The sequence below is a fragment of the Myotis daubentonii genome, chromosome 19 (genome assembly GCF_963259705.1).
Source record: "Myotis daubentonii chromosome 19, mMyoDau2.1, whole genome shotgun sequence".
In the NCBI taxonomy this organism is placed as follows: Eukaryota; Metazoa; Chordata; class Mammalia; order Chiroptera; family Vespertilionidae; genus Myotis; species Myotis daubentonii.
In genome coordinates, this window is record NC_081858.1 from 4,227,293 (window position 1) to 4,247,716 (window position 20,424).

A 20,424-nucleotide genomic window follows, 5' to 3' on the forward strand; every position below is an offset into this window, starting at 1 on the left:
CCAGCCTCGGCTCCAGGATTTGGTGGAGATGTGTCACCGCACCTTCCAGCTGGTTCCCCGGAAGAAGCCTGTTGCTGAAGGACAGCACTCCCGCACAGAGCTTTCCCACACCTTCCCCCCCCCTTCCCGCAGCTGCTCAGGGAAGTGGGAGCTGAACCTCCCCTCAGTAGGGGCCCTGAGGCTGCTCCCCGACTGTCCAGGGGTCTGGGCCCAGTCTGTCACCTCATCTTGTGTTGTTGTTAATCCTCACCCGAGGGTATTTTCCCATTGATTTTAGAGAGAGTGGAAGGGAGAGGAGAGACAGGGAGAAACAGCCCTGCCCGGTGCGGAAGCTCGGTCCCTGCAGCCTGGCTGCGGTCTTTGGTGGAAACTGGCACAAGCCGAGGAACGCGGGGCAGGGAGCAGGCAGGGAGCGGGCAGGGGTCTGCCTCATGCATCCAGCCCTCTCTCCATCTCTGAAGCACTTGCTCAGGTTTGTCAGAGTTACAGGCGGGGACTGGGCTGCAGGAGGTGTGGCTGGCTGTGGAGACGGTAAGTAAGCGAGGGGCTGGGGCAGGCCAGCCAGCTTTGCACGGGCACCAGGTGCAGATTGGAGGTTTGGGGGCTCATGGAGTCCCCACTGTCCCAGCCCCGGAGCACCCTGCATAGTCACTGTAAAGGCGACATTGTTTCCGTTAACAGCGATTGAAGGTGTCTCTTACCTGTCAATCACCGCACGCATTTAAAGCTCACCCTTTTCTATGAAATAGTATCACTGTTACCTCCACTTTAGAGATAAGAAGACTGAGGCGTAGAGAGGTTTGGGACCTTGTATGAGACACACGCTGTCAGGTGGGGGGCTGGACGCGGAATCCGGGCGTGTCTAGATGTAACCACTCCCCCACACAGCCCGTCAGCTCCGCCGGCAGACGGAGAGGGTGCCGTGACATCGGGAGCGGGTCTGCCCTCCGCCTGCTTCTGTTTCTGTGAGGAACCGTGTAAAATGGCACTGATACAGCGGAGATCCCCGGAGTCTCGCCTGAGCTCCGCGCATCCCCGGGCGAGCTGTGTGGGAGGCGGCCCTGCCCTGTTCCTCTGTCTGCGTGAGGCTGCACTGCTTACCCCCCTCCTTCCTCCGACACTTCCTCCCCCCCCCCAGGTGAGGGGGGCAGGACTGTAAGTGACTGGTCCCTCGGATCATTTCCTTTCCTCCTGGAGCCTGCCTACCGCCCGTCTCTAACCCCTCCTGCCCGCCTTGCACTCCGGCCCAAGGCTTCTCCCGAGGGCAGCGCAGCTTTGCGAGGCATCGGCCTTGAACTTGGCAGCCCAGCTGCCGCCTCTCCTGGGAGCGGTTCCTGTCCAGGTCCTGTCCATCCGAGTCCCTTCCGGACGCCTTAGTCAGGTCCTCCGTGGAAATGTCCACGGAGAGCTGGTACTTCGTCTCCCTTCTCCTCCCACCTGCAACTTGATCACCTTCCCTGGTTTTCTTTGTGTCTTTTCCTTCTTCCGTTCATTTTGTCTCCTGTCTTGTTCTTCGGTGCCCCTCTCCTCCCCATTTCCCTACCCGCCCCCCTTGACGCCCCCGCCCTTCAGCACGGCCGAAGGTCATGCTGTTGTCCTGCTTTTCCTTATTCCCTCTCGGCCTTTTTCTTATTCGAAGGACTGCCTGCCTCGCTGTTCTCATGTCTTCGTTCACCTGAAAAGCAGGTGGTTTGGCAGCTCTGGGTGGAGCCTGCCCTGCCCCCCCACCCCCCCAAGGTGTTTTCCTGGCCTTTCTCTTTCCAGGAGCTCCAGCCCCGCCCCCCACTTTGCCTCTGTTACCTCTTTCCTGAGCCCATTTCTTCCACCTCTGTGACTTTCTAAAGAAACTTTCTCTGATGGTTAAAAAATAAATAAAAAAGCGCAGGTGGGTTGGTTTTCTGTCCAGCCGCTGCCACCCTCACCAGCTCTGTGGGGCGCTTAGGTTTCGTGGGGCAGGCGCTCCTGCTCCGGGTCCTGTGGCTCCGCGAGCCTCGCCCGCCTCGTTGCCGGTTTGTGGCTCCCGCTCAGCACGCAGACGCGGGGCAGAAGGTTCGCTGTGGGCAGAGCACCTGACCCAGAGCTGCAGTCTGGGACAGGCCGGGGTCCAGCCGCCCATCCTACAAGCCTCGCCACTACCCTTCACCCAGGCTCCCCGCAGCCGGAGGCTCTCTGACTGGGGTTGGAAGCAGCTTTGCCGGGGTTTGCCGCCGCCCCGCACCCTCAGGCAGCCTTTCCTAAGGGAGCAGTGCAGCCCGCCGCCCCCCGCCCCTGCGCTGCTCCCCCCACACTGGACGGTCCTGGTCCCCCCACAAAGCTCAGAGGCTCCTCGGGCCTCGGGGTTTCCCCTTCCCTAACCTGGCACCTAGGCACAGTGATGAAGGCTTAGCATGTCACACTTAGGGCAAAGCAATCACAGAAAGACGTGCCCGGTGGAGAAAACGGTATTATAAGCTGGTCTATCGAATGACCTATCTTTTCACTAAATGTTGGCCTGGTCTCTCCCTCGAAGAGCAAATGTGTGAGTTGAGCTATTTGTGCTCTAGGAGCGAGGCAGGCGGGCTCCGTCTCGTAAGGAGCTGAGGTGCCGCTCAGTGGCCGCTCCATGAGGCCCCACGCGTCCATCTGCCCTTTCCCTCTGTGTCACCTGCCGGGGTTCTTGTCCCAGCATCAGGAAGGGTTCAGGAATCTGGAAAAGGCGCTGTGCGTAGATGACATAGAAATCCGGGGACTAATAAAGAGTCCGGAGACGAGATATAATTTTGAAAGGCTTTGGGGGTCAGAGGACCTTCAGCTAAAGGAACTGAAGACTCCCTCCTTGTCTAGGACTCTTGCTTGTCCTAAGGCAAGGTGGAGATAAGACACTTCAAAGGGTAAGGTTTCAAAGGGTACAGAGGCATTGTCAGTTTGGGGAATAGCCAACAGCTGTTCAGGTGCTTGGCCAGTAGGAGGCAATAACATGTAGATTAAGACGCCCTTTAACTGTCTGGCAGCCACAATCAGTTTCCTATTCAGGTTTGGGGAAATGCCTTTAGCCATTCCCAACAGGTGACTCCATGTGTGACTCAACCCTGTTGAGTCCCCAAGTCTCATCAGCCTTTTGATGAAACTCTTGAAATGATGACACGCTGGGATTGGTTCCCGGCAGGCACCCTCTTTCCGTCTTCTGGGATTGGCTTGAACCTGGGCCTGGTTCCTTCTCTCCGCGCTCAGGACGGCCTAGCATATCCCCCCCTCGCCTCTGCCCGCCCGGAGGCGGTCTGCTCTGGGCGGGCTGACAGCGCTCCCCTTGCTGCTTTGAGCTCAGGACATGAATCGCTTGGTGAAACAGACACGGATGCTCCTGGTTGAGCAGCTCTCGTGAAGCTGTTCGCTGTGCTCACCCTTGTGGGGCTGTTGGATGCCTTTAACGCCCGAGCGGGGATGTGCTCAGTCACTGGGGGGACTGGATGAGGCTCCGAACATGAGCCCGATTTCCGTGTGATTCTGACAAAACAGAACATCCTCGCTCAGGGACCAGCCTTCTGCTCTCCATCTGTTTGTACATGTGACTGTCAGCCCAGGAGCTGAGAGGACGGCAGGCCAAGCAGCGGCCGGAGGGACATCTAGAGGCCCCAGCAGAGGACACGTGTGGGACTGGCGCCCCCACACCATTGTGTGTGTTTGGGGGGGACGAAGGGATACCTGTACTGTGGTGCCAGCAAAGCCTCTTACCCGGCAGTGAGGACCAGGAAACCAGTCCGTTGGCCTAAATGCTGTTCCCTTGCCCGCCTCCCTGCCCTTTTTGTGTGGGCTTGTGGACCTCGGCTGGCTCACCGTGGCCCGCGCCCGGGACAAGCAGAGTGGTGTGTGCTGTGTGCATGTGTCTGGAAAAGATGTGCCTTTGGCAACCAGGGTCGCAGCCTTTTTCCCTCCGTTTTAATCTCGCGAGTCGGCCAGTTTGGTCAGGTGTCCTGTTCTGCTTCTCTGCCTAAATAAAGTAACCGTGAGTGAGTCTCTCAGGATTCTTTTTATTTTTTATTTTTTATTTCTTTAAATCCTCACCCGAGGATATTTTTCCATCTAATTTTTAGGGAGAGAGGGAAAGACAGAGAGAAACATCGATGTGAGAGAAACACATCAATTGGTTGCCTCCTGCACACGCGCCAACCAGTGCCTGGGCCAGGGAAGAAGCCTGCAACCGAGGTGCGTGCCCTTGACGGGAATCGAACCCAGACCCTTCGGTCCGCAGTCTGACGCTCCACCCACTGAGCCACACCAGCCAGGGCTCATGATGCTTTCTAAAAGCAGTTCCCATTGGACACAGATTTGTTAAATGTATGCACTAACCTATGGATAGGCCCGGGATTTTTTTCCTGTATTTGATCATGTATTTTCTTATCATTTTAAGTATAACTTTGCCATCTTTAAAAAAAAAGGGGGTGCCAAAGGGAAATCCCAAATTAATTGAGATTTTATCACCTCCCTGTGATGGGGAGCAGGAGCTGGGGCAGCGGTCGGGGGGGCAGCGGGGGTGTTGGCGGGAGTGCCATTCAGTGGGCGGGACTGAAGCGTAAGTCCAGTCTGCTGTGTGCCCTTGGGCGGGTCACCGCCCGTCACGCCACGCCACGCAGACAACTATCCCCGAAACGGACAACTATCCCCGAAACGGACAACTATCCCCGAAACGGAGGCAGTGCTGACCCCACCGGGCCGCTTGCTTTTCAGATGAGGCAGCAAACCGGAAATGCATTGTCAGTGATGGGGCCTGTGCCAATGGGGGCTGTTACTACTATTGTTCCTGTCGCTCAGCCAGACACAGACGCTGGTGAAGCAATGGGGGTGGGGCACTGGCGTTGTCTGTCTTAGGGAGAGCTCTCCGGGCTGTGTGGTCGGGGCCCCGCCTGTGCTTCCTGGGGGGGCAGGTGTGAACCAGGCCGAGGGGAAGGTGAGGGGAGTGGAGGTGGCCAGGGGCGGGAGCACGCCATCACTGCTGCTGCTTTCATTCCATGGTTTCCTCAGTTTACCCTTTGCCGGTGCCTTAGGCTGTAGGGGCTGGATGGGGTGTGGGGTGGGAGGACGCGGGAGGGGGAGTGAGGGCGTCCTTTCTCTCAGGAGCTCCCCCTTCTGCGGGGCAGCTCACAGCACAGCGAGCGGAGCCGGGTGATGCTAGGAAGGCGGGGTGGACGGGGCGCCGGAGGAAGCCCTCTGTGTTCCCATAGTTCGTTCTCTCGGCCCGGCCGGGCCAGGGCGGGGGTTGGGGGGAATCGCTCTGAAGCCGGCTGCTCAGCTTTCTAGCAGGAAGGACGACGTGCCACCTGTTGGCTGGTTTGGGGGGGGCGGGCGGGGGGCTGCTCTCCTGCATTTTCGTGGTGGCAGCTCCAGCAGAAGCTCACAGTAGCGAACCCTCGTGTTTTAGGTAGAAATGCGAGCAGCCTGCCCCCCTCCTCCCTGAGGGCCTGGGTGCGCTGCCCCTGCCCCCGGCGGCCTCGCCCACACAGCCTGCCCCGGGCGCCTGGTAAATGGGCCGGGAGGAGAGGAGGCCGCAGCCTGCGCAGCGCGTCCCTGCTGGGCAGGAGCCTGGAGTGATGAATGGGGCCGGATGAAGTCATCCCGCTCCTCCAATCAGCTGCGCGGAGAGCAGGGCCCGCAGATCCAGCCACCGCCGCAGCATGTATCCTCGGGCAGAGGCCCTGAGCCGGTCTTGGGGAGCAGAGCGGAGTGGGGGTGCCAGCCGCCCGCTCTGGCTCCCGCGCAGGCCTCAGTCAGTGTGAATGTTACTGCAAGGTGAGTGCTCCCGGCCGTCCCCCCTGCTCCTCAGTCTGTGCCGCGCGGCTTTGCGGCTCAGCACCGCCCTGCACAGCAGCTCCTGCGCCTGAGGTCTGAGTGCCGCACCTTCTTCTTGGGGTTCTCACGCCGGCCCCCCGCGGCCCCCGCCTCCCCTCCTGCTGCGCTCAGCACCTGCTCAGCGGCCTCCTCCACGAGCTCCCTCTCTTGACCCAGGGTCCTGGCTGGGTGAGGGGAGGGCAGGCCTGCACCCCGCGCCCGCGCCCAGCAGGGGGCGCCCCGTGGAACCCCACACTCTCCTCCTGGGAAGAGGTCCCAGGCAGGGGAGATGCCCCTGGCTCCGCCTCCCATGGGCATCGGTGGGAGCACCCGCAGACCCCCAGCTGTCCGGGGACCCCCGGGCTCAGTCCTCCCCCGACAGAGGCGGTCCCAGGGGGCCAGCGTGGCCAGGAGCCTCTGGCTTCCCTGCCTCCCAGGGGTGGTTTGCTCCTCTGTGGGTGTTTGTGACCCTGCCTTTTCTCTCTGGACGGGGCCGCTGCTCCGTAGGCCAAGCAGAAACCATGGAGCCGGCCGACGTGGCGACGGCAAAGGTAGGATGGAAGTGCTGCCGGCCGCACTGTGCGTAAGTGGCTTCGCTGCACCTTCTGTTCGGTTCACTGCTCTCCCCTCCTCTCCCCCGGCCCCCTCTCCAGAGCACCAGGCTGGTCAGAGCGGAGGGACGTGATGGGGCGTGAGGAGCGCGGAGGGGAGGCCGGCTGGGTCCCACTCAGCGCCCTGCGCCGGGGTGACCGGCGGGCGTGGGTGACCGCAGCGGGGCCTGTCTTCCTCTCGAGCTTCGCCCGGTCATTGCTCTTTCCCTCCTGACCGCTGCCCCTCGCCTTTATTTCCCCTGCTGCCTGTCCTCCCCGCACTCTGGAGCTTCCTTCATCCAGCCGTGCCGTCTCCACGCTTTCTGTTCACCTCCTGTGCGTCCTCCTTTCCCTCGGCCTGTGGGAGGAGCCCTGGGTGGGGTCGCTGTGGGCGGGGCAGGTGCTGGCCCTGGGGCTTGGGAGGAGCCTGTCCGAGTGGTGGATGCCGCTGCCGTTCCCTCCCACCGCTCCTCGATGCCCCAATGGAAGTCTGGCCTGCGCGCCTCTTGGGGATGGGACTAGGGTGCTGTGTTGTGAGGACCCCACGGCTGCTGGAGGGCGTTCCCGAGACAGATTTCTAATCTCGCCTGAATCCTGCTTGCAATGTGCAACTTGTTTTTCTGTGCATTTTTCCAAACAAGGAGCTTGAGCCGCTGGGAGTGGAGGAGGGATCTAAGGGCCGTGTGTCAGCCCCAGCCCAGCCCCGGCCCAGCCCCAGCCCCAGCCCCAGCCCCAGCCCCAGCCCCAGCCCAGACCCAGCCCCAGCCCCAGCCCCGGCCCCGGCCCAGCCCCAGCCCCAGCCCAGACCCAGACCCAGACCCAGACCCAGCCCCAGCCCCAGCCCAGCCCCAGCCCCAGCCCAGACCCAGCCCCAGCCCCAGCCCAGCCCCGGCCCAGCCCCAGCCCCAGCCCAGACCCAGACCCAGACCCAGACCCAGCCCAGCCCCAGCCCCAGCCCCAGCCCCAGCCCAGCCGCAGCCCAGCCCCAGCCCAGCTGCAGCCCAGCCCCAGCCCAGCCCCAGCCCCAGCCCAGCCGCAGCCCAGCCCCAGCCCCAGCCCAGCCGCAGCCCAGCCCCAGCCCAGCCCCAGCCCAGCCCAGCCCCAGCCCCGTGTGCAGGGGAGGCAGGTCGTCCTTCCGGAACACCTCCGCCCTGGCTTTGGGGCCCTCTGGCCGGTGGCCGGGCCTCCTTCCTCTCAGAGGAGAGACTGGGCGGGGCGCAGACTCCTGGAGCAGGTTGGGTGTCCTGTGAGGTGGGCGGCGAGGGAGCAGCTGTGCTGAGGGCAGGGACGTGTCAGTGGTGAGGACACGTCGCAGGGATCACAGGACTAGGGTCCTGGCTCCTTCCTCCTGCTCCCACATGCTGTGTGACCCCATCCAAGTTACTTAACCTCTCTGGGCTTTCATCTCCTCTTCGGCACATTGGTGAAAACCACATGCATCTGTTGTTTTAACTCGCTTAGATCTGTCACATTTGCCAAGGAGCTAGGGAGGAAAAAAACAAATGAGAACAGGCCCCGCTGGACTCCTCGATTCCCTGACTCACTCTCTCCCTCCTGCCTTGGTCCCTCTCCCCCTCGCTTTTCCATCCTTCAGCAAACAGTTGAGTGCCCACTCCGAGAATGGCTAGTGCCAGGTGCTGGGCCCCCTGGCAGGGCGCAGAGGCAGCCACGGGAGCAGACATCGGCACCTGGTCCAAAACAGTTTGCTCCGGGTGCTGCGACTGCAGTGCTGCCCTCTCTGCGTCGAGTGCCATCCCTCTCCAGGCTCACGTCCCCTACACACCTGCCGCCCAGCTGGCACTGACGTTCTAAGTGGTTTGGGGTCGGCCAGGGCTGTCCAGGGAGCAGTGGCGAGTGCTGGGGAAGAGTGGGGGTTGGGAGTCACCCGGTTAGTTCGGACACGCGTGTCTGTGCTTGTGTCTGCGGGTGGGGGACACACAGAGGCAGCTGTGTTTTCGTGGCCTGTGCACCCCTCAGTCCGGATTGCAGGTCCCCTGATCACGGGTGGACTCCCCCGGGCGGGCCCATCCCGAGGCGAGCCTGTGCTCTCAGGACCTGGGCCACTGAGGGAATCTGATTGGTCAGATCCGATGCCAGTGACCCTCAGCCTGGAATCCTTTTCCTCTGACCTTCTCCGGCCGCAGCCCTGGGAGGGAGTCCGGTCCAGGTGTCTTCCCTGGGCCCCTGGGCCGCAGAGGCGCTGGAGTGGGCGTTCGGGGAAGGTCCGCGAGCAGTCACGTGCCTCGGCATTTTTCTGGGCAGCGTGCCCTCATGGGGCTCTCACGCGATCCCGTGAGTGATCGAGACGCTCCCCTGAAGAAGCTAAGCTGTTGGCGCCCTGGCTGGGTGGCTCGGTTGGTTGGGTGTCCCGGGCACCAAGATGTTGCCAGGCGTGCAAGAGGCAGCCTGTCGGTGTTCCACTCTCACATCGATGTCTCCCTGTCTCTCTCCCTCTCCCCTCCTCTCTCTGCACAAATCAAGAAAAATACTTTTTAAAAGAGAACCTGTTTGCATTTTGCTGGCCAGGGACAGAGAGAACCTATGCGTTACGGCTGATGGGCTGAGTTCACTCAGATAATGTGCAAAGGCAGTGGGACTGCTGAGTAAAAAGCCTTATGGCGACTCACAGTAAGTCCTTTGCGTGTGACCTGGACATCACGTTCTAATGTCCAAGTGCATGTAAATGCCCCCTTTCCGCAGCCCGCCCCCTCATTCCTGGGGCGCTGTGCCCAGGGTTTCCCTTAACCCCAGGGAGCTGAGTCAGTTGCCCGGGAATGACGGGGCGTTGGCTGGGGTGGCCCTGGAGGAGGCACCACCTGCAGAGGCTGTGCCAGCCCCTGGGCAGGGCTGTGGGGTGCGGCTGCGCCCCGGGACTCGGGGGTCTGAGCTGTCACACATCTCTGGGCGCTGCGTTTCTTTCTGAGGTTGCAGTTCCAGACTCGGTCCGTCTGATTCCTGACGTGACTGTGTTGGATGCGTAGCTGATAAACTGGTCCTGAGAGTTTCTGTTTCAGCCTTGAGGAAGGTTGATAGCATTCATGCACCCACTCCCTACCCGTTACAGGGCGGCAGAGGGGCCTTCCAGGGATGGCTCAGGGTCGCTGTGAGCAGGTGCTCGGGGGCTGGGGGAGTCCAGTGAGGCAGCAAGCAACGGTGTCCTGGAAGCCCAGGTCATCGGGGAGCACAGCAGCTCCGATGCCTGGGCGGCCGGAGCGCTTTCCAAAGGAAGTGGTTCCTAGGAGAACGGAGGCGTGGGTGGGTTGTCGGGTGGACAGAGAGGCGGGCGAGCTCGTCCTGATTTGGAGTCGAACACATCTGGGTTCAGACGGTGGCACTGCCGCTTCCCGGTGCCGGGAGCCTGCGTGAGTCCTCTTGGCCTTTCCTCGCCTCAGTTTCCTCATCTGTCAGCGAGGGTGATGCTGTCGACCCTGACGGACTGCTATGAGGACGAAACGAGATAACGTAGGTGTTCGCTGAGCAGGAGGTGGGAGAGGGGACAGCGGGACCTCGCAGAGCCCAGGCCACGACACGTCGCTGGGCAGGCTGTAGCGGTGGGAGGCACGTGAGGACAGGAGGCAGGTGCTGAAACGGAGTTGCAAGCAGGAAGGGACACGCCGTGCAGCCTTGCACCTCCCGAGGCTGCGCGGAGATGCTATTATATCTGAAAAAGTGCTTGTCAAAGGAAAAGTGGGGAGGGCTGGGGTACTGGTCGGCGTGCTTTTGAAAAAGTACTCCCTGGCTGCAAAGTAGGCAAATAATTGATAATTTTCTCATCTTGTGCCATCTTTGACACTTCATTTATTTTTTTACATGCCTTTCTATCTTTCCCCACTAGACTATAAGCTTTTTAAGGACAGGGGTTGTGTGTTTTTAAGTCACAACACCCATAGCATCTAGCATATTAGTTGGTATGTAATAGATGCTCAATTAATATTTGGTGAGTAAACACATAGGAGAGGTAGCTATACCTGCAAGCCTAAGGATCAGAACTGAAAGGCAGCTAAAAACCGACACCAGGAAAGCAGCTGGAGTCGTATTCAGGAGCTGGAATGGCATGACTCTCTACCCAGTCACATTGGCGATGGAAGAGTGTCTGACTGGGTGACGTGGCCGCTGGTGGTGCTGTCTGTGAGGTGGGCATCGGGGTCGGGGCAGAGGGGATGTGCAGGGCAGTGGGGGTTCCGCGTTCTAGCTCGGAGGCCCTGAGGCTCCGGGGAAGGTGTTCAGGGATGGTGGGAATCGGGGTCTGAGGTCGGGGAGTCTCGGTAACGGTACATGTATGTTTGGGGAGCACAGGCGTATTTAAGGCGTCGTGAAAGCATTCAAGGCTCGGTCCGTCATCGTAAGAAGAAGGGCTATCATTGTGCGTGGGGATGGATGTTAACTAGTTGTACTGTGGTGACCACTTTGCAATATACAGTTGACCGGTGAACAGCGTGGGGGTTAGCGAGGCGCACTCAACCCCCACTCCCCCCCGCCCCCCTGCACAGCTGACAATCTGCATGTGACTCCTCACTCCCCAAAACCTAACTTCTAAAAAGCCTAATGCTGACTGGATGGAAGCCTTACAGACAACATACACAGCCAGTTAACACGTATTTTGTATGTTATATGTTATATACTGAGTTATATGCTGTAAGAGAAAAAAATTGATACAGTGGGGCCTTGACTTACGAGTGTCCCGACTAACGAGTTTTTTGAGATACCAGCTGTCTCTCGGCCGATTTTTTGCTCTGAGTTCCGAGCTAAAATTCGGGTTACGAGCCAGCTTCAGATACCCCACCGCTAGTTGGCGCAGCGATCGTCACAGTGAACGCCACAACATCAGCCCAGCATCACGTGTCTCACTCGTTCACTTTTTGATTTGACATACGAGTAATTTGAGTTACAAGCTCCATCACAGAACGAATTAAACTCGTAAGTCAAGGCCCCACTGTATTAAGAAAATCATAAGGAGGAGAAAATACATTTATGGCAGTGTACCTGTTTATTTTTTAAAATTCACATGTAAGTGGATTGTGCAGTTTAAACCCGTATTGTCAAGGGTCAACTGTGTGTGTGTGTGTGTTCATATTGAATCACCATGCTGTGCTCTTAAACTAATATAACGTGATATATGTTATATATAACATTGACATCATAAAAAAATACTAGGTCAGGACCCCTGCGACTGAGGGACCACCTCGTGAGCAGGGCGCTGAGCTGCGGGAGCCCAGTTCCGAGGCAGGCTCTCCTTGCAGTGGAGGGGGAGGTCGCCGGCTGTGGGAGGTCACTGGCTCAGAGGCCTGCCTCATAGTGGAGTCTGCACGTTCATAGCAGAGTCTGCATGCATGTAGATTTTGTAGAGAAATTGGAAAAAGTTGGTGGACTGAAGCATAATTGCCAGATATTTATTTTATCTATAAAAGATAGCAAAACTTAAACTAAAATATAAAATTATCACCGCCATTATTCATCCTATATAATAAAGAGGTGATATGCAAATCGACCATCACACCCTCACAAGATGGCTGCCTATGACCAGGCCAGCAGAGGGTTAGTGAGGGACGACCAAATGACTGGACAGCAGGCTGCATGGGGCGACCAGGCTGGCAGGGGGGCCTGTAAGGGGTGACCAGTCCAACAGGGGGGAAGTTGGGGGCAACCAGGCCAGTAGGGGGGGGGCAGTAAGAGGCGACTAGGCTGGCGGGGGGGGCAGTTAGGGGTGACCAGGCCGGCAGGGGGGACAGTTGGGGGCAATTAGGCTGACGGGGGGAGCAGTGAGGGGCAACTAGGCCAGCGGGGGTGGGGGGGAGGGGAGTTGGGGATGACCAGGCCAACAGAGGGGGGAAGTTGGGGGCAACCAGGCCGGCAGGGAGGGCAGTAAGGGGCGATCAAGCTGGCAGGGGGGGCAGTTAGGGGCGACCAGGCAAGCAGGCAGGTGAGCAATTAGGAGCCAGCAGTCCAGGATTGTGAGAGGGATGTCCAACTGCCGATTTAGACCTGATCCCCAAGGGGTCCTGGATTGGAGAGGGTGCAGGCTGGGCTGAGGGGGACCCATCTCCCTCCCCCGCCTGCACAAATTTCGTGCACCAGGCGTCTAGTATTTAAGTAATATTTTAACGCAAAATGTAAAAGGACATGTTATTAAAAATTAAAAATTCAGTCCGTAGCTGGTTTGGCTCAGTGGATAGAGTGTTGGCCTGTGGACCAAAGGGTCCTGGGTTTGATTCTGGCCAAGGGCACATGCCCAGGTTGCGCGCTCCCTCCCCAATTGGGGACATGCAGGAGGCAGCCAATGATTCTCTCATCATTGAGGTTTCTATCTCTCCCTCCTTCTCCCTTCCTCTCTGAAGTTAATAAAAATATGTATTTTTAGAAATTCAGTATATTTAGATTTTGAAACGTATCAGGTTGCCCTTATTTTTCTTAACTGTTCGCAGATGCAGGTGGAAACTTCATCACGGTGCACACGGCACTTTGCCCCTGCGTCACACAGGAGGCTGGTGCCTTCGTACGGAAGGAGTACCTACTGAGGGTCTCTGGTCGCAGGACACAGTGCCTGAGCTCCGGCGTACTCATGACTAGGCCGGGCTCATGATGTTGGCTGTGATGTTAGGAGAACACAGGAGGTAAAAGGTCCAGGATACTTTTGAGCCTTTTTTTCAACCTTACGGCGCTGATGAGAAAAGGCCCTGAGGGTGGGCAGGGATGTCAGACTCCGCCCAATGGGGTGCAGCCTGCTCCATCCACACTCACGCACTATTGGCAGCGACAGAAGCATCTGCTGCTGACACCTGTCTTGCAAATAGGAAGTTCTTGCCTCCATAATGGGTGGTAAATAAATATTGGATCCTTTTTCTGGCTAACTCTTTTGTGTTAAGACCAGAGTAATCAAAAATAATTATCACAGACAGACTTAGTATAGGTTACCTGAGAGTATTCGCTATTACCTGTTAGCTCAGTGGTCGGCAAACAGCGGCTCGGCAAACCGGGGCTTGCGAGCCACATGCGGCTCTTTGGCTCCTTGAGTGTGGCTCTTCCACAAAATACCGGCTCTTCCACAAAATACCCACTTCTGCGCATGGGCCACGAAGTTTCAATCGCACTGTACGTGCGCGCCCGCACGTGGTATTTTGTGGAAGAGCCACACTCAAGGGGCCAACGAGCCGCATGTGGCTCACCAGCCGCGGTTTGCCAACCACAGCATTAGCTGATTGAGAAATTGGCACAATGATTAGGGACCCACGCTCACTTTGGAGAGCAGACGTACCCAGATGACCCGCGCCCTCTCGCAGAGCCCACGGCCTTAAACTCTTCGCGGTATTCACTGAAACGCCTCCCTCCGGCTGTTCTGACCAGATCACAGGCTCCTGGAGACCAGGGAGGACATTGCAGTTATTGTTGAAATATCGTGATTTGCTTGGGGCATGAACATATTGGGCCCTCGATAAGGATATACTGTTGGATAAATAAATAGCTGATTGCTCTAACGGAAACATTACCAAATAAAATTACAAAAACATCCCCCGCAAACTCAGGGACATGAGAACTGTTATTCCGGTGGAGGCGGCGGCGGAGGCGGGGCCCAGGAGCGGAGGCTGCTGCTCTCGCAGCTCAGTGAGGGGTGGGCTGTGGGGACAGTCTCGATGCTGGTCCCTGCGCCGGGCACAGACTCGCCGTTGCGTCACCGTGTTGTGCATTGACCCCTGAACGCTCTCCGGCTGTTGTCCTTGTCACGTTTCCCCAGTGGAGCTGAGGCCGAGAGAAGGGAAGGGACTGGCTCAAGGTCACACACAGGTCCTGCGGGGCCCTGAACTCCAGTCTGATCAGCGTCCCCGGCGGAGCCGCAGCACACGCTCTGGGACCGTGTCCGCCCCGTCAGCTAAGCGCGCAGCATTTGCAGCCTCGTCATGTCAGAGGCCGCCTCTCTGCCAGGACGGACTCTGCGTGTCCTTGGCCAGGAGGCGCTCGCTGTTAAACACGGCACCACTCCTTCACCTGCGTGTTCGCAGCAGCGGCTCTGTGTGACTGAGCTGAGAGAGGCACAGGCCCCGGTGGAGGGGAGTGAGGCGCAGCAGTGGCTGTGGTGCGGGTGCTGCCCCCCCACCCTCCCCCTTGAGAGTGCTGGGTCCCCAGCACCTCCCGCCACCCGATTTCCTCCTGGGAACAGGAGGAGCGGTGGGGCAGTGGATGCCCGCCCCCTCTTCTGTCTGCATGTCATCAGAATGCGTGGCCTCGCGTGTCCACACTCCTGCTGGCAGGGTTTCTCTGAGGGGCTGTCCCCTTCCTGGCCTCCTAGGGCCACCCTCTGTCTAGCAGCAGGCGCGCTGTGACCCCGACAGCTGATGGAGGAGACGGGAACAGCCCTGAGCAGGCTGCGCTGTGCAAGGGGCAGCAGTGATTTGGGGGGGAAGGGAAGGGGAGGTGGAGGCAGGGTGTCTCTGAGGTGCCCATTGCAAACAGCAGGGCCAGGGAAAGTAGTTCTTTTGCATGCCAGGAAGTCTCCATGGAGAAGGGATGCCAGAGCTCGGAGCGGGCTCTGCAGGAGGTGAGCGAGGGAGGCAGCCCCTCCTGCCTGCCTGGCTGACGGGAGGGGCGGGTGGAGCAAGGGAGGCTGGGCACCAGGCGGCGGGCTCCACCTGCAGCTGGGCCTCTTTTCTCCAGCTTCCACTCGTCTCGTCTCGGGGATCAGTTCCTGGCAGTGGGCCGTTTCTTCCTCTGTACGTGTGGGTCAGTGCTGCCTCGCTGGTGCCGTGAGGAGCAGGTGCACAGCGTGGAGACCACCCTATGGCCGGGGTGCACAGCCCGTGTCGGTGGGAGCCCGGCGCCTCCGTTCCGTGTCAGTGAAGTAGCCGGGGGTGGGATGAAGCCTCCTGGAGCTTGGCTTTGACCTTCCTGTGCTGTCGGTGCTGGAAGCACATGCTGGATTAGCAGATTGTGAAGGAGGGGCAGAGAGGATGGGGCGGTCTGTCCTTTCCCTTCGCTCCGGCACTCTCAGTCAGTCCCGGCTCAGGCGGAGGAAGCATTGAGATGAACAGACCCACCTGCTTCCCACACAGTCTGTCAGCCTCTGGTGCTCTGTGCTCTCTGCCCGCCCTTCCCCGCCCTCTCTCCCTTCCCCCCTCCCAGCAGTGGACCTTGGGGCTGCAGGACAGGGGTGCGCAAGGGTCCCTAAGGTCAAGGGGGTTGGGGGGTTAGGAGGGCTCCCAGCTGGGAGCTGACACAGATGCACAGACCAGAAGGCAAGGCCAATGCCTGCAGCTCACACCATCACCCCAGAGCCAGTGACTAATAGTGGCAGAGGGTGGAGAGATGCCTCGGGGGAGGGCCAGGGAGGCGGGGGAGGGGGCAGGGAGGTGGGGGAGCACCTGACCAGGCGCCTGGCTGTGGCCATGGCCATCTGCCGCCCTCACGGGCTCTCCTGACTGCGCTTGGGCGTGTGGAAGAGGTTCTGGCTGGAGGACGAAGAGGAGGCTGTCCCTCCCCCACGCTCCTCTCGCTGCCTGACCTCCAAAACGCTCCTTAAATATAACACTCTCAGCGCCTGCTGCTCTCCGGAGCCTGGGCCTCGGTTCCCAGCGTGACTGCAGCGGCTCTGGCCCAGTTTGCAGCTCTGCCGGCCCTGCCTCTGGGCTCCACCGGCCGGGGAGCAGCCTGGGCCCAGGAACTGGAGACAGAAGGCGAGCCTCAGGGACCAGCCTGCTTTCTGTTTCTGCTCCACATGTGTCCCCTGTGACTCCCCAAGGTCAAGAGGAGGCTTGCCTTCTGGTGGCAGAAGGAGCCACGGTGGGCAGGTGGGAGTCGGGGGGCCGGCTCTCCCTGGGGTGCACAGCTCTCAGGCTCCCCTCCGCGGCCGCCGTGGGTGTCTGCCCCAGACCCATAGGCAGCCCTGGCTGAAGACCTCTTCCATCTAGTCCCTGCCTCAGAATGAGGCTATGGCGTGTTTTTGTTGGATTAGGGAAGGTTCATAGGAGACCAGGAGAAGGTCAAGGCAGCTAAAATCGAAAAGGAACTTTTTCCGACTTTCATTCAAACCCAGTGAAGTTCGGGAGAAACCATGGTAACCAGAAGCTTGGAACCCTGCAGACCAAACTGGTGTTAATCAGACCATGTAAACACAACCAACGCTGGCGTTCCCATGAGCCTGGGGAGGCCAATTTTTTGAGCTCAGATTTTTCAAAATGCAGATAATACAAAACTCGTCATAGTTGACCTTTCACACCACCACCCCGCCTCCCATGCGGCTGCTCACAACACCCAGGGGAGGGTGAAGCCAGGGGGTCCCAGTTCCTGCGCTTATTTTGAAATGGTTTCTGCTACGTGCAGAATGGGTGCGTGGTCATTATAAAGTACTAAATATGCATAAAGCACGCTGGCAGGAGAAACAAACACGGCGGCCATCTCACCTGTGCTGCCGACCCACTGGCTCCCCCGCCAGAGGTGACCACCTTTCTGAATGTTGAGTTTGTCGTCCCTTGATGTTGCATTTTATGGGTCCAGAATGCAGTGGTCTCCCCTTCTCCATGGGGGGTACATCCTAAGGCACCCCAGGGATGCCCCAAACCGTGATCGGTGCTGAACCCGATATAGACCCTGTTTTTCCTCTGAATACATATTTCCATTTCACAGCTTCTCTCTGGTCCACCCAGGTTACAGCATCGTCACTCTTGCGTTTGGGGCCATTATTAAGTCAAATGAGGGCGACCTGAACACGAGCACCGCGACGCTGTGACGGGCCATGTGATGCCAAGTGGCCGTGGGTGGGTGGCGCCGCCGTGTGGATCGGCCGGGCCAGGCATGAGTCATGTCCCAGGAGGGCTGGAGGGGATGGGATGAGATTTCCTCACTCAGCATGGCGTGCCATTTAAATTGATGAATTGTTTAGTTCTGGAATTTTCCATGTAATAGTCTTCCACCCCAGTTGACCAAGGGTAACTGAAACCACAGAGAGTAAAACTGAGTAAGGGCTGCGGTACTGATATGGACATAACCGCCTGTCTGTCTAATCCATCCCTTTAGCTGTGTGTTCTACACACGCGATCGTGTCATCTGCATTTCTCACTGGTTTGCCGTCGGTGGGGGGATCCGTGGGGTGTTCGCGGATGCAGCTCTCAAGCATTCCTACATGACACCAGTGGTGGTTTTCCTGGGCAGCTGAACAACATACACTTCCTCTAGCTCCTTCCCAGCCTCGATTTTGTCAGACTTTGATTTTTTCACTGTGAGACGGGCATGCGATGGCCTCTCACTGGATTTAGATTTGCAGTTGCCCGAGTGCCAGTGAGGTCAGGCGCCTTGTTATGTCCTTATTGGTCATCTTCTCTCCTGAAAGTGCTTACTAATCATGTGTCTATTTTCCTAATTTTTTTCTTTTTTCTTGATTTTCAGAATTTTAAAATATATTTTGTGAACAGTTCCTTTTTCAGTTACAACCAGTGTGTCCCCCAAAATGTAGACACACTTTAACAGCCGATAGCTCAGTTTTGAAAATGAAATGCATCTTAATCCATGCTGCCTCTCTAGTTATTCAGGGTGTGTACACCTTGTTGGGGACACCCTGTGTGTCACACATATTTCCTCCCAGAAAAGCCTTCTCTTTGCCCTCTATTTATGACCAGTTATGATGATCGGTGGCCTTCCTCTGTCAGCCCTCTCCTTCGCACACTGCTTTTGGGAATTGTTGGGTAGAGAATCAGGCAGCGATCTCCGTGAGGATCACTTTGTAATGGCAGCCTGTGGGGGGAGGTAGTCTCTCCTCCGTGTTGAATGCCAAGGCAGCTTCCTCAGCACAAGGTGCGTTTCTTCATGTTTGTTCTGGGGGTGGGTGGCCAGCCTGGGCCTGCCATGGAGAGCTCCCCTCACACCGTCAGCAGGGGCTCTGGGCGGAGCCCCACTGCTGTCTGTGAGGCCTGAGAAGCGCAGCTTCTGCCAGCGCCCCTGGGGAACCCACCCACAGGCGTCTCCTTGACGTCCTGGGTGTCCGCCCTCGCTAAGTCTGTGGCCTCTAACTATTTCTCAGTTGGATAATATTTTGATAGCTCACCAAGCATGTTAAAAGACTGTCTTTCTTTCTAAATGGCTCATCGGGTCCAGCATTTCTAGTTGTTTTTAGCAGGAACGTCCGTCGGGATGTCTCACCTGCCATATGGCCAGAAATGGGAGACTTCAGAATTCAGCTTATTTCTAAAAAGTCTCCCTCTTCCTAACATATGAGTGTCCAGGGGCAGCCGGCTCGCAGAGCCCGGCAGCAGCAGGACTGACGCACCTGCCCGGCCCTCGCCTGTCCCCGCCCTGGGCACCTGGAATCAGTCAGCACCGGCCCACCTGCCGCGGAGCTCGTAAACCACACGAGGCGGACTGCCCTCCACGGGAAACGCAGGAGGACAGATACAGCGAACGAGGACAGCTTCTTCATCCCCTTGGCCTCACCCCGTATCCCTCCAGGGAAGGACAGTGGTCTCGTGCTCTTTAAAGCCACGTTGGGGTTGTATTGAGTTTTTCTTTCTTCTTTTAAAAATAATTTTTCTATTGATTTCCGAGAAGAAGGGAGAGGGAGAGAGATAGAAACATCAATGATGAGAATCATTGGTCAGCTGCCTCCTGCATGCCCCCTACTGGGGAGCGAGCCCGCAACCCAGGCCTGTGCCCTTGACCTGAATCAAACAGGGGACCCTTCAGTCCCCAGACCGACGCTCTATCCACGGAGCCACACCAGCCAGGGCTGTATTGAGTTTTTCTTTAGGGACCACAGAGATGGAGCCAGGTTCTGGAGCTCCATGGAAGCCCTGGATTCAGATTTGAGAGCAAGTGGGATGCAAGGTGGGTGAAGGTCTCCCCACCAGCTCAGCTCTTCTCTCTCCTCCCCTTTCGTGTTTCTCACATCACACTTCACACACACACACACACACACGCCGGCGAACTCATCAGTAATGGAGGAAGCAGCTGGCTTGACGTAGTCTCTTTCCTACCTGCTGCCTGGATTCTTTTGTCCTGGGAGCAAGAGCCCTCACCCTCGGCTTGTCTGGTAGAGAAGCGTCTTTGTGGGCACACGTACGGTGAAGCGCTCGAGTCCCGAGCTGGCAGCCTGCTGACTGCCTGGCATCAGGCAAATCACGAAGCCACGTTCTTGCCCGGCTGGTGTGGCTCAGTTGGTTGCGCGCCGTCCCTTGCACCAAAGAATAGATTCGATTAGGTTAGCTTCCCGGTCAGGGCACATGCCCAGGTGGTGGGTTCCACACATAGATGTTTGTTTCTCTCTCCCTCAAAAGAGAAAAAAAAAATCAATAAAAAATATATTTTTGAAAAAGACCCTACACTCTTTAGTTTTTAGCCGCATTACCTGGTAAATAAATATATCACCACTTTATAATTTGGAGGTGTGGTTTGAGCGAGATGATGCATGTAAATACTTAGCATGATGCCTGACATAATAAGCTCACAACAAACTCTTACTAAATAGTTGCAAAGGAGACTTTTCTTTTATTGGAACAGGGTAAAGAGTAAAAGCTAAGAGTTTACCGTCTAGGCCTGTGTTTCTAACGTGACGCGTGGAGAGCGCTGGTCCCGGTTTGGAGCGTTGCGTGTGCCCAGAGCAGTGAGGGCAGGATGAGAGTATCCTCACCTGCTTGGCGACCCCCAGTGACATTCTTCTAGGGCAGGGGTGGGAGCCTTTTTCCTGCCAAGGACTGTTGGGATATTTATAACATCAGTTGTGGGCCATACAAAATTTTCAACTTAAAAATTAGCCTGCTGCCCGGGCCGGGCAGGTGTGGCTCAGTGGTTGAGCGTCGGCCTATGAACCAGGAGGTCCCTGTATGAGTCCTGGTTCGGGCACATGCCTGGATTGCGGGCTCGGTCCCCAGTGTGGGGAGTGCAGGAGGCGGCCAATCGATGATTCTCGCTCATCATTGGTGTTTCTATCTCTCTCGCCCTCTCTCTTCCTCTCTGAAATCAATAAAAGTATATTTTTAAAAAATTTAGCCCGTGCCGAAACCGGTTTGGCTCAGTGGTTAGAGCGTCGGCCTGTGGACTGAGAGGTCCCAGGTTCGAT

At 57.8% G+C, this 20,424-nt stretch overlaps 1 protein-coding gene across 13 annotated transcripts in view; it reads left to right on the forward strand.

Moving 5' to 3' along the window:
• GRAMD1B (GRAM domain containing 1B) overlaps window positions 1-20,424 on the forward strand; it is a 245,349-nt gene that overhangs the window by 126,281 nt on the left and 98,644 nt on the right. Inside the window, exon 1 of one of the 13 annotated variants that reach the window (XM_059676856.1) lies at window positions 6,311-6,353. The exons of 10 other annotated variants lie outside the window; for them this stretch is intronic. The gene's annotated coding sequence lies outside the window, so the exon portion shown is untranslated. 2 more of the 13 variants (XM_059676852.1, XM_059676858.1) reach the window with 2 other exon arrangements.